Source organism: Pinus tabuliformis, chromosome 5_1 (assembly GCF_031772625.1).
Source record: "Pinus tabuliformis cultivar Carrire ecotype Pingquan chromosome 5_1, CPIR1, whole genome shotgun sequence".
Lineage (NCBI taxonomy): Eukaryota > Viridiplantae > Streptophyta > Pinopsida > Pinales > Pinaceae > Pinus > Pinus tabuliformis.
Window position 1 is genome coordinate 557,984,682 of NC_142305.1, and position 20,272 is coordinate 558,004,953.

Consider the following 20,272-nt stretch of genomic DNA (forward strand, 5'->3'; position numbering starts at 1 on the left):
ATGGGTTCAGTTTTGACGATGAGACCCATCACTTTTGTTCTTTGCTATTCTTCAAAATTCCCTTTACTGTCTGAAAATGAAGTGACTGCATGAAGAAGACTGTGTATATGACAGTGGAACAACTGGTATATGGAAGAAAAAATAGCCATGGATATGGGGATGGAATGACATAGACTATGAGCATTAAATAACATGACTGTACATATAGGGTATAAGAAGACAAAGAAGCTGTATGCATGGAATACATGAAAATAGAGTAATTGCAATACACAAAAAATACGAAAATAGAATGACTGTGTGCTCAATGTAACAGAGTGTTTGTATACACAAGAAGGTTGCGGAAGTATAAGACAGAAAATCAGTGTAATGAATGAATAATAGGGTTTCGAAGAATCTTATTCAAATTGGTTATGTCATGAATCTAACCGTTTAACAGGTGTGCTGGAGAAGTATAGTTAAGTACGAGTCAAAAACGGGGATTGCATCATTAGACCATTAGGCATTAAAGTCGGAAGGTGTGGTGGAATCATCACGACAATCAAATCTCATAATGATAAATCAAGGAGTAGTGGGATTATATGAGTTATACAATCTATGTTTTATATTGCTTTTTTAAATAAGTTTTTGTTCTTACCTCTAGAACCATACCTTTCACTTGCTAATTTTTTGTTGTTTGCTTCTTCAGGTACTTAGATGTTGATATGTCTTCAAAATTTGTTCTTCTCCATTACCTGCATATGAAATTTATTATGAACTGGCCTCTCTATTCTTGAACTGATGATCAAACTGCTACTACAGAGTCAAATTGGCTTTAGAACAAGATTAGCTATGGAATGGGAACAACTGCGGAATGTGAGAACAACTGTGGAATGTAAAACAGAGAATAAAATGTGACTTTATGAATGAATAAAATGGAGATGGTTGTGTGGGTGAAAATATGAAAAAATGGAAAAAATGAAAAATGGAGATGTAAGAAATGCTGGAGAAGAAACATTTATGAGTGGAATATGGTAGTGAAGTGAAACTTGCAGAAGTAAAATATAATGAAATGAAATAAAACAATGAATTTTTTAGAATGCATAATGAGTCACCATTTTTTTGGAAAATATAGGGTGTTAGAGTCTTCTGAATTTCACTCTGTATTTTCTGTATAAGCATGCCAATTAGTGATTGGTTTTCAACCTTATACATTTTTTTTTAGATATGATGAAAAGAACAAAGACTAAGTTGCTGGAGAAGAAGGATTCTTCTTCACCAACTTCATTTCAGAATTATTTTGAAAGATCTTGATGAACTCCTCCTTTGAGATTGTTTTTTGATAAATTTTCAACCTATAACCATTCACAAGGAGAGGAGTTTGATTCTAATGTATTGTTTTGATTCTTACTGCTCCATTACTGAAAACTTTTCAATCTCATAGGTCCAAGCCAATGAGTTTGAAACTTTCCTTGAAAATCCTTAAACTTTCAATCAAATAACAATGCCCAATCTCCCTCCTGAAACCTTTTGTCCTTGATGTATTTGTCATGCCACTTAGCCCTTTGTTGTTGAATTAGACCATTTCTTTGAATAGTCTCTTGTCTAATTTCATCAAGTTCATTTAACTGTTCCAGTCTATGCTTTTGGTCTTTTGATAAATCCATCACCAAATGGACTACCATCTTGAAAGTTTTGACATGGAACTCTATGGGGAACAGGACTTGCTTTCCATAAACAAGTTCATAGGGTGTATGTCCTTTTGTGTTCCTCCATTTAGTTCTATAAGCCCACAAGGCTTCAGGAAGCTTTTCTGCCCAATCTCTTCTATGTAGATGCACAGTTTTGGTAAGGATTCCTTCGATCCCTTTATTTGTAGACTCCACTTGACCATTTGCTTGTGGATGATAGGGAGTGGATTTCCTATGCTTGATCTTGTACTCTTCCATAAGCCTCTTCATCATGTTGGATGTGAATTGAGCTCCATGATTTGTCACAATTTCCCTTGGAACACCAAAGTGAGTAAAAATATCCTCAAAAAGAAAACTAACTACAAATTTTTCGTTAGCAAAAAGTAATGCTTTGGCTTCTACCGATTTGGTGACATAATCAATGCATACCAATATATACTTTTTCTGCTTGGATGGAGGATTAATAGGTCCAAGAAAGTCTAAAGCCCATTTTTCAAAGGGTTTGATAAGTACCTGAGGTTGTAATGGCATTTCATTTGAGGGGGTAGGTTTCCCTAACCTTTTTGCAGCTGTTGCACCTTCTGACATATTCTTTAGCATCTTTGAAGATGGATGGCCAATAATATCCTAAATAAAGGATTTTATAGGTTGTCCTTTTGTTAGCAAAGTGTCCACCACATGGCTCATCATGACATGCTTTGAGAATATCAGGAATTTCATCTTCCCTGACATATCTTCTGATCATAAGATATGGCCCTGTTTATACAATTCGTTAGTGATCCATGAATATCTTGCTCTATCTTGAATAATCTTTTTTTTCTCTCTAGGAAATAAATGTGAAGGTTGCTTCCATGTAACTAAGTAGTTAGCAACATCTGCAAACCAAGGAGTTTGAGTAGTTACTGCAAATAGATATTCATCGGGAACCTTATCCTCAACCGGAGAGTCTTCTTTGATATTCTGAATCTTGGACAAGAAATTAGCAACTATTTTTTGTTTTCTAGGTCTATCTAGCACAGTAATGTTGAATTCTTGCAAAATTAAAAGCCATCTTGTAACTATGCCATTAGCAATAGGTTTATTCATCAAATATCTAATTGCAGAGTGATTTGTATGAACAAAAGTTTCATAGCCTATTATATAGTGTCTAGATTTGTTAATTGCATGAACAACAACTAAGAATTCTTTTTCAGTCACAGTATAATTCAACTCAGTGGGAGTCAAATTTTTACTTGTGTAGTAAATGGCATAAGGAATCAAATATTTTTGTCCCAATACAGCTCCTAGAGCTGCATATAAAGCATCTGTAGAAATATGGAAAGGAAATTTCCAATTTGGTCCTCTTAAGATAGATGCTTCAGATAATTTTGCTTTCAAGGTTTCAAATGCTAGTTGGCAATCAGGATTCCACTTGAATTCACAATCTTTTGTAAGTAATATCAAGAGTGGAGATGCTACTTTGGTATTTAGTTTTGTATAAACCTTTTATAATATCCTGTAAATCCTAGAAAGTTTTTAACATCTTTTTGGCAATTTCGAATTGGTAACTTAGAGATTACTTCAACTTTTGATTTTTCCACTTTAATCCCATCTCCTGAAATGATATGTCCTAAAAAAATACCTTCTATAAACATCATAAGGCATTTTTCATGGCTTAGTGAAAGGTTTATTTCTTTACATCTTTTAAGGACTTTTTCCAAATTTTCCAAAGCTTCTTCAAATGTGCTACCATATACTGTAAAATCATCCATATATACCTCTACACAATCATGTATTAGATCAGAAAAAATTCCTAGTACTACTCTTTGGAATGTTGCTGGTGCATTACATAACCCAAAAGGAAGCACTTGGTAGGCAAACGTTCCCCATGGACAAGTAAATGTGGTTTTATCCTGATCCTCAGGTGCTATCTGAATTTGACTATAACCACTAAAACCATCCAATACTGAGAAATACTTTTTACCTGCTAATGTATCTAATACTTGATATATAAAGGGCAAAGGAAAGTGATCTTTCAAGTTTTCTTTATTCAATTCTCAGTAATAAATGCACACCCTCAATTTACCATTCTTTTTAGGCACAATTACCAAAGGAGAAACCCATTGGCTATCTGAGATTGGGTAAATGAAGTTTACATTGAGTAATTTTTGGAGCTCTTCTTTCGCAATCTCCCTAAGATTTGATTCATTCTTCTTTGAGGTTGTCTGGTTGGTCTACTATTTTACTCAATATATATATGATGGATACAAGTCTTAGGATCAATACCTTTCATGTCAGTATACTTCCATGCAAATGTAGCAGAATGCTTTTGTAATATTTTGGTTAGCTCTTCTTGTTGTAGTTTCTCCACATTTTTGTTTATGTTCAATGTCCTACCTAGAAACATTTCAATTGTAGAGCTACCAAACTCTTCCATAGAATAGAGAGACATATGCCTAGATGACAAGTATTCAACATTAGAATTTTACTGGAATTGTGCATGATCATATTCTGAAGATGTTTCAAACTTTTCCAATGTGTTCAAAATTTGACTATCTTCACTAATTTCTGATATAGTAAAGATAGGTTGAATAACATATTCATCATCGATCCATTCCTTGTCATTTATTTCTGTGATTGCTTTTGTTGGAGGATACAAAGTAAATTTCTTTGTTGAATTACCGTCAGAAATGTACATGTCACTAGATCTAAAACTAATAAAAGCATCAGCTGTGGCCAGCCAAGGTCTTCCTAATATGGGTGGGTGACCTCCTAGATTATTCTTAGGAGTTAAAATCATGAAATCAACAGGATATTCCAAAGAATCTAAGGAGACTGAAATTTCTTCTAGCACACCATCTAGTTTAATTATTGATCTATCTGCAAGTTGTAGTAAGGTGGGTGTGTAAATAAGGTTAGGAAGTTTAAGCTGCTCCATAGTTTGTCTACTCATAATGTTTATTGCTGCCCCTATGTCAATCAATGTGTTTGGAATTTCAATCCCATTTATATGTGTCCTGACAATTGGAATTCCTGGATCCACATATTTCTGCATGGCAATCTTTCCCATCATGATATCTGCTATCTTTCTTACCAGGTGAATTCTTTTTGTTTGTCTTGGTTTTCTTCCTAATCTTTTGATGCTCAACTCCTTTATTGTCTTAGCTAGAATTGGAATTTCTCTAATGGCTTGTAACAAAGGAATTTTGATACAAACATTCTTCAATTCATCTAGGAAGTCATAATTTGGCAACAAGATCTATTTTTATACTCCTCTATCAATTTGAAATCGTTTATGAAAAGGAGGTGTAGAAGTAGATGCTAGTTGCTCAATGATAGGAGTTGTGTTTATTGACTCTTTTTGTTTTCCTTTCTCAATGGTTTGGTTTTGGAGGGATGTTCCCTCAAAACTTTTATTGACTTTTAGAGAATCATCCTCAGAAGCATCTTGTTCTTGAATGACTATAGAAGGTTTTTCCTTTTCTAATATCCTACCAGATCTAAGTTGAACATCACTAAGATCTAGAGGAGCAATCATGTAAGTAGGAAATTGTTGTCCTTCTAGGATGTAAGCATTCTGAGGGTTTTTATTATTGGGGTTTGACAATGGTTGGGTTGGTAGTTGATTTGGTTTTTGTTGAAATGGAAGTAAGAGTTGAGGATTTTGACTTTGTTGTGGAAATGGCAATGAAAGGTGAGGGCTTCGATTTCGAAGTTGTGGCTGTTGATTTTTCTACTGATTTTATGGGGGAGGATATCTCTGATAAGATGGAGGATATTGATAATATTGAGCAAATCTCCCATAAGGATTTTGTACCCCTTGTGTCCATGGTTGAGATTGATATTGAGTTTGAGGTTGAGGCCAAGGTTGCTGCCAAGAATTCTAGTTTGGTGGGGGTTGAAAATAAGTTGGATTATTAAATCCTTGATTTTGTTGCCCTTGCCAAGGGCTTCTTGCAACAAAACAAAGAGGTTCTACATAATTTGGGACTATTTCCTCTTGAAAGACAGCCTTAATACCTAGGATTGAAGGACAATCCTTGGTCTCATGACTTTCTAAACAAATCATACAAGTTTCTACAATTTTTGCATCTAAAGGGCATTCCCTTAGAGCATGTTTCTTTTTGCATTTTGGACAAAAGATGGCTAAAGTATCAACCTATCTTTTCTGCTTGTTTTGGATTTTGAGGTTGTCTAGATGCTCACTAAGTCTCCCTAAAATACCAGTTTTAAACTCACCAAACATATTGCCAATTTCTACCCTACTTACAGATCTGGTTATAGATTTGTTTGCTCTAACAAGAGAAGGATCTCTTGGCCCTTTCTAGGTTTTAGATTTCCCTCTTGAGAGATGAACACATAGTTCTGCTATGTCATTCAATGGAAGTTGAGAGATGTCTCCCTTCCCCATCATGTTAAGGATATCTATCCATTCATCTCTAATGGCCTTTAACAAAAGAGCTTTCAAAGTTTCTTCATCTAAATTGTTCATTTTTTCTCGTTTCAAATTGTAGTTGAATCTCTCAAGAAAATCCTCTAAGTTTTCATCTTCCTTTTGCATCATTTTGAACACTTCATCCTTATGATTTGTAGGCATACAATAATCCAAGTATCTATCCAAAAATGCCTTTTTCATGTCATTCCAAGTTCTAATGGATTGAGTGACTAACCCCATAAACCATTTCAAAGCAGCCCCTTTTAGTGTTGAAGGGAACAATTTGAGTTTTTGAGAGTCTTATAGATAGTCGTAGGTTATGCATAAGACTTCAAACTCAAACAAAAATGTTTTAGCGTCCTCACTGTTCAATCCATAAAAGTTTTGGAGGACATATGGTGAGATGTTTTTCATTATGGTATGTGTTTCCTCATCTACTATAGGGAATCCAAATGAGTCATCTATTTCCCTATTTCCTCTGCCTCCTCCATTATTACCTCTACCTCCTCCATTGTTACCTCTACCTCCTCCATTGTTTCCTCTACCTCTCCCTCTACCCCCTCCTCCAAATAGTGAGAATTCTCCATCTTGTTCTACTTCTTCCATTATAGTTTCTTCAGTGTCCTCCAGTTCTTCTATTAATGTATTATGGGAGAGAGTTTCTACTTCTTCTTCTTCATTAGGTATTCCTACTTCCTCAACTATAATAGGCTCCCCTGTAGAAGTGAAAAAGGTCTTCTCTCCTAGATCTGTTTTAGTGGATGAAGTAGGAGAATATTCTAATTGAGTTGCTGCCCCTTGAATTCTAGGAATCCTATGGTTGGGAGTATTAGTCTAGGGTGGAGGTGTATCTTTTCTAACTCTTAGTGGAGTAGGTGGAGTTGTGGAAATCGAACTTCTACCCCTAGATATAAATCTATCCCTCGAGTCTCTTTCTTTATGCATGTCATTATTTTGTTTTGTTTTTTTCGTTTTTTTTTATGAATGTAAGAGATAAGGCTACCTAGTTACACTTCCCCGGTAATAGAACCAAAATGTTCAGTTAATTTAGTTTCTTAAATTGCTACATAAATTATCAATTCGGGTACTATAAACTGATGAAGTGCAGTGCGCTATATGTGCTAGATAACCCTTCTTACCCCACTATTGTTTGTTTTGGGGTTTTTCTCTTTTGATCCCTAATGTTTTGCAATGTAATCTAAAAAATCTTAATCTACTGCTGCTAAGAATCTAGAGAAATGAAATGAGAGCTAAAGGTGCTTTAAGTCAGATTTGGAAGTAAAGTTTTAAACATGAAAATGGAAACAGAGCTTCTCTTCTTGCTATTATGATTGTTTCCAAAACATAAACTAAAAGGAATTCAAAATTACTAGCTACTCAATTACAAAACAAAAACTTAAATGAGAAAATGAGATTGCAGCTATCTATGATAAACCAAAAATGAAATACTGGAAATAAGATTACCACTACTGTCTAATCTATTGCAAAAACATAATGAACAACTGAAGATGGAATTGCAGCTAAACTAAGTGAAAACTATAATTGAAAATGAAGTTGCAACTATTCTATTAGGGAAGCAAGGCTAAATGAAGTATTTTTGTCACTCTGCTACACAATTTAGGGAGAACTACCTCCGCGTGATAGCGTTTTGAGAGATTTCATTCTTCATTATTCTAAGAAAAGTAAACATAACAATATAGAGAAAGACTCATTCATAAATAAAACATTTAACCACTTAGTTTGAAGATTAAGCATCAACTGAAAGGGCTTTTGGAAATATTCATTTATAACATGAGCTACTAAACTAATAAGAAAATGGCATTGAAAAAATTAATTCAAAATCTAAAAACTAATGAAAAACAAATGAAATGAATCAGTTTATGCTACTGACATCAACCTAAAGCTACTAGTAGGAAACTAGAAAGCAATGAAAACCAAAGAAATATTTTGCACTGAAATGGAACTACTCTGAGTTAGTGAAAAGATGACACAAGATGCATTATAAATAAAGTTAGAAGATGGTTATAAACATTATGGAAAAACACAGTGAATTTACAATTGAACTATGAAAGACAAAGCAGAAATGAAATGTACCCTTGACCACATAGGGGCCCTCTGCAGAGGTCTTGGATTATAAGCACTCAATCAATACACCAACAATGCTTCAGGTATCCATTGAAAACAGAGTCTTTATATTAAAATAGAGAACTGAGTTCTTCAAACTACAAAGTAGAAATTTGAACTATTACATAAGCAAAAAATTGACCTTGTTCTGCGTTCTACACGTTGGTATTTATAGAAAAATATACAACTGTTTTAAAGAGAGAAATCAGCTACAACAAAACACGTAGACAGGCCAGTATGCAGAATTCTTGTCCCTGGTTGCTTGGAAACATAAATCTATGGTAGTGGCTTGTTAGATTCCATTTGCGCAGGTGGCATATGAAGTCTGTTGTTATGAAACTAGTTCACAAAAATATAGAAAAGATAGATAAATTATCCCAACTAGATTGGATAAATGAGGCAAGGGATGAATGGAAGAATGACGAAGAAGTGGGAGCACTCATTCAAAAGTTACAACAAGATCCCAGTGCACTTGATACATTTAGCTGGAAAAATGATTCATTATGGTACAAAGATCATTTATACCTATGTAAGAATTCCCACCTCCAACAAAATATTCTTATGGAATTGCATGCCTCTCCCTTAGGAGGGCACTCAGGATTTTTAAAGACTTACCATAGGGTTAAGAAGGAATTCTTTTGGGACAACCTTAAATCTAATATTCAAAAGTTCGTGATGGAATGTTTGGTTTTCCAACAAAATAAAGTTTAAACAATTAATACCACGAGTCTACTACAACATTTATCCATTCCAAGTCAACATTGGGAGGAGGTTTATCTATCTTTTCTATCTTTTTGTGAGCTGGTTTCATAACAACCTTTATCCATTTCCGTACAACAATTAAGACCCCAGGTCTACTAAAAGCTTTATCCATTTCTATAGGAACTATAGAAATACCACAATCAACCCCACTCTAATTAGTCACAAGAAAAATGGGTTGAAAAAAGGCAAGGAAGAGTGTAGATTTCAGAAGGAAAACATTTATCAAGGAACTAATCTCCAAGGTAGAAAAAGAACAATCAAGCTCTCAAAGGGACGCAAGGAAAATAAAGCCACAAAAATATGTTACTCCCATAACAAGGACATAACCCTCTGATTCCTCCATCTCAGGGGCATACCATTCTAAAGCTAGCAACCATACTCCCAAAATTAAGCATCCAGTTCAGGAAAGCAAGGGAAAGCTAGTAGCTAGAACTTTAGGACCGAGGGATAAGGGGAAACTAAAGGGGAACATCAAAAACCTAAGATAGTAGAGCACCTATTGGTTTATCAATATCCATATTTAGGTAGTGCACTGAAACAACAAACCCTGGAGTTACCTGAGCCATCAAATTGACTTGCAAGACAATCACAAGAGAAGTTTGAAGAACATATATTACAGAAAGGGTTAGAAGGATTAGCCATGGGAGACAACAATGACAACAATGCTAAAAAAATGTTACTGTCACCATCTTTGAGTTCCCAGTCGGGGATATCAGAGGTGAAGCTCCCATGAACAATATTCCTAAATCATCCTTACCATCCTTCCAAGGGATGACTGTGGAAGACCCGATCAACTTCTTATTTGAATTTGATGTCTTATGCAGGAGTTATGACTATATCTCAGATGCTCAGAAACTAAAATTATTTCCTAGTACATTAAAAGGAGCATCCTTGAGATGGTTCATGGGGTTTGGCTCCACTTCTATTCGAATATGGAGTGATATGAAGGAGACATTCTTATCAAAGTACCAAGACTATTGGATAACTAGGGACTTAAGGGAGGAAGCATTTAGAATTCCACAAAAGGAGGATGGGATCCTAGAGAACTATGTAGAGTGGTTCCACTATAATTTGTAGAGGTCTAAACACAACGATTTAGACTATGAGATCTTGAAGAACATATTTCTCAGAGGAATGAGGGATGATTGCCTTGATACCCTGAACCTACTAGGAAAAGGGGATATATTGTAGGAGCCATTCACTGAAATTGTAAAGCTTTGTCTAAAATGATCTAGAGGATCATCTAAGGGGATAAGCAGAATTTGAGATGCCTCTGCTCGAATACAAAAAAAATCAAGTGGAGAAGTGACTAGAGCAAAGATCGGGAATTTGTTTGAAAATTTGAAGACTGATATCCTCAGTACTCTATCAGCTTAGATAACAACAACATAGATCAAGAAAACACAAGAAGAAGATGATACACCCCTGGCTATGTTCTACCCGAATTGCTGGAGGAAATATCCCTTGAAGGAATGTGAATTGAACAACATTAGCTTGTGCAATATTTTTGAGTTGGGACATTTGATGGGTCAATGTACGGAACTTCCTAGGCTGAAGGCAGTACTTAGAGAGTCAAGTGAAGAAGTGTAGTCCTCATTATTTAATCACACCAAGGAGACCATGGCAGCCACAACCTCTAGGTATGTCCCAAGATTTTTCTTCTTTTAATTCATGGAAAGATGCATATAATACTCAATAGCATCGATGGAAATACCCTGATCCTTCTTTAGCACAGTTTCCTTCACCCTGAAACCAGTGGTCCCCATATCCCTCTATCCAATATCCTCCATCTTAACCGTACCCTTGGAACTAGAACCGAAGAGGAAATACCTAGAATACCTCTTTACTTGGATAACCAATGTAGCAATAGCTACAATTACCTACTTTCTAAACTCCTACTCCTACAGCACCTGCGCGACCCCAACTACCTGTGAAACCTAACCCTAACATGAAAAATAAAGTAGCTCAGGGCATAGAGGCTTTGACTACCTTACAGACCTACCTTATTACCTCCGTGGGGCTTAATGAAATTCAATTGCAATCGAGTAAGGTAATTAAACCAAATCACTCCCCTATCATTACTGAGGAGGAATGTGAACCTTCCAAAGGAGATACCATAGGTCCTGAGGTGGCTGTTGCACATATAACAGTTGATATAGAGCAAACTGTTATTTCTATAATACCCAGCATGCGGAGGACCGTCACTCTTGTAACAATCAACTCGGGAAAGGATGATACACCTATAACAGTTGATTCGACTGCTATAAATCAGAATCCTCCATATCCTCAGAGATTGACTGAGTTTGGAATGGCCTCATAGCTCGAATATGATTTTCTTAAGGAGTTGCAAAATTTTCATGTACGAATTCCTCTGCTGCAAACTCTTAAAGAAGTACCTATTTATGGTAAAACAATATGAGATTTGTGCATCAAGAAACCTGGGAGGAAGCCTAAAGACCCTGCTACAATACATGTGATGGAGAAATTATCCAAATTAATGTCTACTCAGCCTCTTCTAACTAAGTATAATGGTCCAGGAAACCCTACGGTTAATGTCTACATTAATGACCAGCGCATAACTAACACATTGATCAATCTTGGGGCTGCCATTAGTGTGATGAAAAAGGACCTCTTTACCACCCTGGGGCTACATGGTCTTAGACATACTCCTAATATACTTGAATTAGAAGACATTTCTCATGTTAAACCCGAGGGCGTTAGAGGACATAGTAATTACAATAACCTCTTGGAGGTATCTGGCTGTCTTTCTTTTCTTACAGCCCAAATCCAACTTGGGGGGACATCCTTTGATCATAGGGAGACCTTAGCATGCCATTACAAATGCATTTATAGGCTACAAATATGGATCTATGGTGATCTCGAATGGCTAGGCTACAAAGAAGCTTAATCTTGTTAGAAAAATATTATATATGACAAAGAAATGCAAGACATATAATATGCGGAAAAACACAAACACATAAAACCAGAGAGAGATAGATATATGTGGTTCACCTAGTTTAGACTACGCCCACCTTGAACAGCCAATCCTTCCTTTCTATTATCCAGAAAAATGAAGAGACACAACCTACAACAGTTCCGCTGTAATATCCTCTATTTTCTCTCACAGTCCCGCCTCTTTGTTTCTCACTCTGAGAATACACATCTATTACATAGCCTCAATAAAATACCCTCATACAAAGAGAGGGGTTTCCTTCTAGGGAAAAAAACCTAAACTAAACATAAGTTCTACTATCAAATCATCCGCCTAATGAATGGCCCAAATTAACTAGAAATTACTATACTCTTACAAGGCAATTTTACATCTGTTTTTAGCTTCAGGGACGCTGCCCCCGCAACCTCCACTGGGGGACTGTTGGCCCCTGGACCCCGCAGATGGGGGGGATCGGCCCCCCTAAACCCCCGTGATGGGGATAGGTCCCCCTGCACCCCCCCGCGTGGAGGGGTGTACAATCTTCCTGGGGTATACATCCGACTGAAACAAAGATCTCTAAATAATCATGCTCCACACCCAACAATCAGTACGAGATTTATGCATCAAGAAACCTGGGAGGAAGCCTAAATACCCTACTATCATACATTTAATGGAGAAATTATCCAAATTAATGTTTTCTCAGCCTCTTCTAACTAAGTATAATGATCTAAGAAACCCTATGGTTAATGTCTACATTAATGACCAGCGCATAACTAACACATTGATTGATCTTGGGGGTGCCATTAATGTGACGACAAAGGACCTCTTTACCACCCTAGGGCTACATGTGCTTAGACATACTCCTACTGTACTTGAATTAGCAGAAATTTCTTGTGTTAAACCCGAGGGGGTGTTAGAGGACATAGTAATTACAATAGCCTCCGGGAGGTATCTGGCTTTCTTTGTTTTCTTACAGTCCAAATCCAACTTGGAGGGACATCCTTTGATCCTAGGGAGACCTTGGCATGCTACTGAAAATGCATTTATAGGCTGCAAATTTGGATCTATGGTGATCTCGAATGGCCAGGCTACAAATAAACTTAATCTTGTTAGAAAGAAATGCAAGACATATAATATGCGGAAAAACACAAACACATAAAACTAGAGAGACACAGATATACGTGGTTCACCCAGTTTGGGCTACGTCCACCCAGAACAACCAATCCTTCCTTTCTATTACCCAGCAAAATGAAGAGACACAACCTACAACAGATCTATTGTAATATCCTCTGTTTTCTCTCACAGTCTTGCCTCTCTGTTTCTCACTTTGAGAATACACATCTATTACATAGCCTCAATACAATACCCTGATACAAAGAGAGGGGTTTCCTTCTAGGGCAAAATACCCTAAACTAAACATATGTTCTACGTCAGATCATCTTCCTAATGAATGACCTAGATTGACTAGAAATTACTATACTTTTACAAGGTAATTTTACATCTGATTTTAGCTTCGTGTTGCTACCCCAAAAACCCCCGCCAGGTGACTGTTGGGCCCCGTATCCCCCAGGCAGGGGGGATCGGCCCCCCAAAACCCCTGCAAGGGGGACAAGTCCCCCCTGTAATCCCCCGCGTGGAGGGGTGTACAATCTTCCTGGGGTATACGTCTGGCTAAAACAAAGACCTCTAAATAATCATGGTCCACGCCCAACAATGAGTACGAGATTTGTGCATCAAGAAACTTGGGAGGAAGCCTAAAGACCCTGCTACCATACATGTGATGGAGAAATTATCTATATTAATGTCTTCTCAGCCTCTTCTAACTAAGTATAATGATCCAAGAAACACTACGGTTAATATTTACACTAATACTAACACATTGATCGATCTTGGGGCTGCCATTAATGTGATGACAAAGGACCTCTTTACCACAGTGCGGCTACATGGGCTTAGACATATTCCTACTGTACTCGAATTAGTAGACATTTCTCGTGTTAAACCCGAGGGGGTGTTAGAGGACATAGTAATTACAATAGCCTCTTGGAGGTATCTGGCTATCTTTCCTTTCTTACAGCCCAAATCCAACTTGGGGGGACATCCTTTGATCTTAGCGAGACCTTGGCATGCCACTGCAAATGCATTTATAGGCTATAAATCTAGATCTATGGTGATCTCAAATGGCTAGGCTACAAAGAAGCTTAATATTGTTAGAAAAATACTATATATGTCAGAGAAATGCAAGACATATAATATGCAGAAAAACACAAACACATAAACCAGAGAGACACAGATATACGTGTTTCACCCAGTTTGGGCTACGTCCACCCTGAATAGCCAGTCCTTCCTTTCTATTATCTAGTAAAATGAAGAGACACAACTGTTGTAACCAGCAACAACCCCCCTTCTTATTTGGTGTTATTACTAATACTAAATAAGTGGGGACCCTTAGTCAACAAATTTAAAAAATCAATTAATGCTTGTATTTCCTTTTTAATAAAACTTAGCATCATAAACTTAAGAAATTACCCTTGAAAATTCTAAAAAAGCTTAAGTTTTATGATAAAGTAGAATTATTCCTTAGGAAATATCGCATCGCAAAAGGATAATAAGATACCTCCTTGCAAGCCGAATTCTAAGACTGCGAGGTCACGATACGGGACTACAAACATATATCGCATCGCATGCATCAAAGACTGCTTACGTTGAAAAACTTTAAACTACCGATACGCGATGGCGCATATCGCAAATCACATTTCGCAGAAAATAGATTAATGAAAATTGTCATATGTCACGTTTCTGCGATTTTGCGATATTGCGATATCACGATTTTGCAATATTGCAATATCGCGATTTTGTGATATTGCGATAATGCAATAATGCGATGTATCGATAATGCGATAATGTGATAATGCGATGTAGTCAGCTAGCAATCGTACAATATTGCAATTTTGCGATGTTGTGATCTGCGATATTGCAAAACAAATCGTAAAATCGCTTCATCGTAGATCTTTCGGGCTCATTGTTAAAAATGAAGTATTTTCCATAAACCAACACCTGGTTATGCGCTTTAATGCTAATTAATGATTTAGTTGCCAGTTATTAATGGAATATAGTTTCGTGCTTATCGAAAAGTCATTTCACATAAGGTGGTAGATTTTATACATCTATAGCATTTAAGACTTTCCCATCACCTTTCCATACCATTATTCTCACTTCACTTGTAAATTGCAGGAATGAAGAATAGAGAATGATACAAAGTAGTACGTAGGATACCATGGGGAAGAAAGGCAAAGCCCCAAGCTCTGAAGAGAAGGAAATGGCGCCCTTGTATACAGACACTACCTGTAACAGGGATGCTAGTATTGCTATGTGGGAATGTATAATCTACTTGAGGAAGAGAATCCCAGAGTAATGGAAGTTGAGGCTACTGCAGGCTCACATAGTCCCTCTGAAGCGTCCATTACAGAACTGGCTTGTTCATTCTTACACAGGATAGCGACAAAGCCCAAAATTCTTCCATACACAAACATGGTTAAATGGATACTAGACAACACGGATATCAGAGATAGACATTTTAAGACTCAGGGTCAAGAGCTTATGGATTCGTTATTTTCACAAAATTTGAGATTTATACCCACTAAAAGAAAATGTGCAAAGGGTAAAAAAATGCACCAAGGAAGCCCAGATCAAGAAACGGAGGCAGTTTATGATGCACAATTAGCGTTAATCACGCATCACTGGGAAAAAATTCTTGAAAAGGAAAGCTTCTAAGTGCTCAGTCACTTGTAAGCCAAAAAATTTGTAAAAAAGAACGCTAGAGGTAAAGAAGTAAAACTTAGATTCTAAAACCAGTGGTATTTGTCAAAAATATCTTCAAAATAGTATCTACCTGAAGTAAAGAAACTACAAATAGACTGGAGACAGAAGGCTCAAGAAAAGGCAGAATCAATCCAAAGGTTAACCAAGTTGAATTGGGATTGTTACTGGATTTACTTGGTAAAGTCACACAGCCAGTGGATGACTCTCAACTGTATCATCAATTCTGCCGAGAAGATGGCGCCAGCTCTTGCCAATTTTGTTTTCGCAACACAACTAAAATCGGAAGTTGGCTAGCCGACTCTTCTCAAACAGATGCTGAACGCGTACAATTTCAAGGAGCAGATACAAAAATAATTAGTTAGTAGTTTTAATTTTAGATTCAGTTTTAGTTTTAATTTTTTTTATTTTTTCCTAAAATGAGGACGGTCATTCAAACCACATCCTACATTTTTGTAATAAGTTATTTTTATATTTAGTTAGTAGTATTTAAACCCTTCTCATGCATTTAGAGAAGGGTCCTGAAATTTGTCAAAAACCTATTCCCAGAACATGCACTTTTGTACACTCTGAGGAGGTTTTGATGAATGAATGGAACAGGATTTATTGACATCTGTATTTAATATTTGCTACTGATGTTGCACTTTTGTACTCTTAGTGGATGTTGGATTATGAAGAGATAAATCATTATTGCTTGAAGCTCATGAGTAGGACTAGTTATAAATGGTACTTCTATCTCTTAACTATTTCTGCCTCTGTGTTAAAAGTGATATTCAAGTTCAGTTGTTTATATATTGAGGTGTGGATGCTTGAGTTATCATTTGGCACTTTTGTACGGTGATAGCTGTTTATTTATGCTTAATGTATGAATAGCTTATTATGCAATATTCCTTTCACAACTATTTTCTCTAACTTTTTATACGAAGTGGTTTATCTATATTGAATTCTTTTCTCATGACAGTTGAATGATCTTTATTACCAATTGTTATCTGAAATCATTTTAGATCGCATAACAGAAAGATTACACCCCAGGTTAGTGTAGACTTAGATATTTCTTCTTATTAGAATACAATTTACATGTTATTAGATTAGAGTTAGAATTAGAGCATCTCACTTAGGAACTTTTAGAAGGGAAATAATAATTCTTCACACTAACAGACACATAAATTGGGAAACTAGTCCCATATCCCCAGTCGGACCCACTATACCAAACGGAAAAGGAGCTACTAACCAAGGTCCAGACCGGGTGGGTATCCCCCTTGTCGTAGACCCAATTTTTGGGGCTTCAACATATTTGGCGCTAGAATGAGCGCCTGAACTGTGAATGGCAAGCAAGTCTAAATCTAAATACAATTCTGAGAGTAAATCACCCTCACCATCTCCCCTGGCTTCTCCCTTGCATTTAGAATCTTTAAATCTAGAGCCAGAAGTCACAGGAGAAATAGCTACTGCTGCAAACCCTAACATTTAAGAACAATCTACTATTGAACCTCCTGAAGTTGAATCTTTGATTCACAAACTTCAGCGATTTTATATATCTCCTCAGAAATCTGATAAATCGCAAGGCAGCGTGACTTCGCAATATAACCTGCTCATCCTCTTACCAGATTAAAGAGTGAAAAGTTTGGTGTTCAGCCAACTGAGTTAGCTCTACCTACAAGGAAGAGAGCAAGGAAATCTCCTAAAGGGTCTGATAGCGAGACTCTTTCATCATCATCATCCATCTCAACCTCTTCACTGTGAAGTTAGCCATCCACTCGTCCACTTCAGATCATTGTCCATCAGTCCACCGGTACTTCCACATCTCCTTCTCAATCATCTAGAGTCGTAATATCCTCATCTTGTCAACCACAGGTGTCATCTTCTACACTTTCCTTTGTTAGTAGTTCAGCAATGGCCCAATCTCCATGGAATAACACAAGGGCAGTCTTAATGCCTACACCCTTGAGTCAGTTATTGGCCCATTCTAAAAAATGGTAGCCTAAGTTTAATCCTAAGGTAGGCATGCTAGCGGAAGAACATATAAATAACTTTATGCTATCCATAAATCTCAATGGAGTTACCAACGAAGATGCTGTTGTTTGATTTTTTCCTTATACTCTGCAAGGAACATCCAGATCATGGTATTTCTCATTACTGTCTGGATCTATTACTAGTTGGGAGATTTTTGAAGAACAATTCCTGACTAAGTTTGGTGATGATAGGTCTACAGCAACATTGATCATCGACCTATCTAACCTTAAGGCTGAGTCAAAAGAACCTATCAAAGATTTCAATTTACGATTCAATAAAATTTTAAACAAAATTCCTACTACTTCCCAGCCTAGCGAAGAAGTGCGAAGTGAATGGTACATTACTACTTTACCATCAAACATAGAAATCTTTGTTGATAGGTCTAACAAAACAACTTTAGTCGAAAATATGAAAGAAGCGATAGCAGTAGAGAAACATATTATGGCCTTAGAAAAGAAAAACGTGATAGAAGAATGAAAATCCAAGAAGGTTTCTTTCAAGGAAGATCCCAAGAAAAAATAATCGAAAGATCCATTCGATTTAGAAGGATTACAAAAAATTTTGAAGACCATGTCTAACGAGATGGTTGACATTAACAAACAAGTGGCAAAAAATTCTTCTAAAAAGCCATATAGACATTTTAAAAGGAACCCTTCGACCGATTCCAAATTCCCTAACGCTATTACAAGTGCTGAATCTGAAGAAGAAGAAGAAGAAATCGCTACTGAGGAAGATACTGATGAAGAAGAAGTTGTAGAGTTACAAGGTATGTGGGATTTCATCCTCCCAGATGAAGAGGATCAAGAGGCATTCCCAGTTAGTACTCGCAGCAGAAATCAACTTGATCCTCCTCAATCTACACCTAAGCCAAAGAGTGCAAGCTTGATGATGAAGGATAAAGTCGCAGTCAAGAAAACGACACCTAAAGTGACTCAAACCAGCCCAGTCCAAACAGACTCATCAAGTCCATCTAAAACACTGATCGTTTCGGATGAAATGGAGTATAATATCATCGAAGACATGAAAAAGACCAGGGCCAATATCACTTTTTATGAATTGACCAAGTTAAAATACCAGCAAAAGATACTTTTGAAAGAATTGCATGTTGTACCAGTTGCACCTTTGTCGGCCGCTGTGATCTCTCAAGCTTCCCATGACATGGGAAGACCTCCAACTAATGCGATCAATAAAGTTGATCCAAACAATGTCACCTTAATTGGAGGAAGATCGAGATCTCATACTCCCCCATTTCTTCTTACTTATGGAATTTTCAATAAAAATTTGCATAATTGCTTAGTGGATTCTGTAGCTTCATCGAATATTTTACCAAAGTCAATATGTGCAAAATTGAACGTTCAACCACAAAAATCTGTTGTGTGCATAGTCCAATTAGATTGATTGCAAGTAGAAGTGATCGATGAATTAAATCAGGTTACCATAAGGCTGTCATCCAACCCAAAGGCATGTCAAGTTATCGACATTTTAATTGGCGATATTCCGGAATTTTATGGCTTAATTCTCAGCAGGGATTGGTCAGAAAAACTTCATGGATACTTTGCAACTAACTGGTCGCACATGTGGCTCCCTTACAATGGTAAACCAAATCAAATAAAAGTTGAGTGGGAAAGGAAACAGAAATACATAGTAACAGAACTGGAGGAAAAAAATGAACCAGTAGCATACAACAATAACATCATTGGCAACTATTCAGTAGATTCTTTCCTAGGAAATTTTAATGCTCATACCTCACCTTACTTAGAACATTCTGTTTTATCTCAAAATTAGAAAATTTCTCTCAAACAGATAGTTCTAAATGTATTAATTTTATAGATAGTCCTGTAAATAAATCCTTATTTTGGAAATTATTTTTTGATGGTTCTAAGTCTAACAAAGGAGCAGGAGCAAGATGCGTGTTAATAAGTCCAGAGGGAGATAAAACTATGCTAACTTGCAAACTCGAATTTGATTGCACCAACAATACCGCAGAATACGAGGCTTTAGTCCAAGGGTTATACAAAGCAATCAGATTAGACGTCAAATACCTTCAAGTTTTCAAAGACTTTGAAATTGTACTCAGACAGGTACGTAATACTATACATTGTTTATCAGGTGATTTAAAACATTACCAATATTTAGTCCAAGATCTGACTAAAACCTTTATAGCATTTAATATTTCATCAACTCCCAGACTCCAGAATGCTAGTGCAGACCTCTTAGCTAACGTAGCTTCCAAGCTCATTCCTTCAGAAGATTTTAGACCTGATTGATTTTCAATTGAATTAATTTTTAGACCATCTATTCCTAATAACATTACGAATTGGAAGATTTTCAACGATGATCCTGACATCATGAGTTTCCTCACATCTGAAGGATACTATACCAATCAAATAATTGACAAAGACCAACATGACCAACAATTGCAACAGGATAGCACTAACAATGCCATACCTAAGTCAGTAGTCAAGTTAGAAGAACTTTATGATTTGAAAGACCGGTTTAAAATATCTACTAATTCAAAACTCCAAAGTTCAACTTTGAACTATG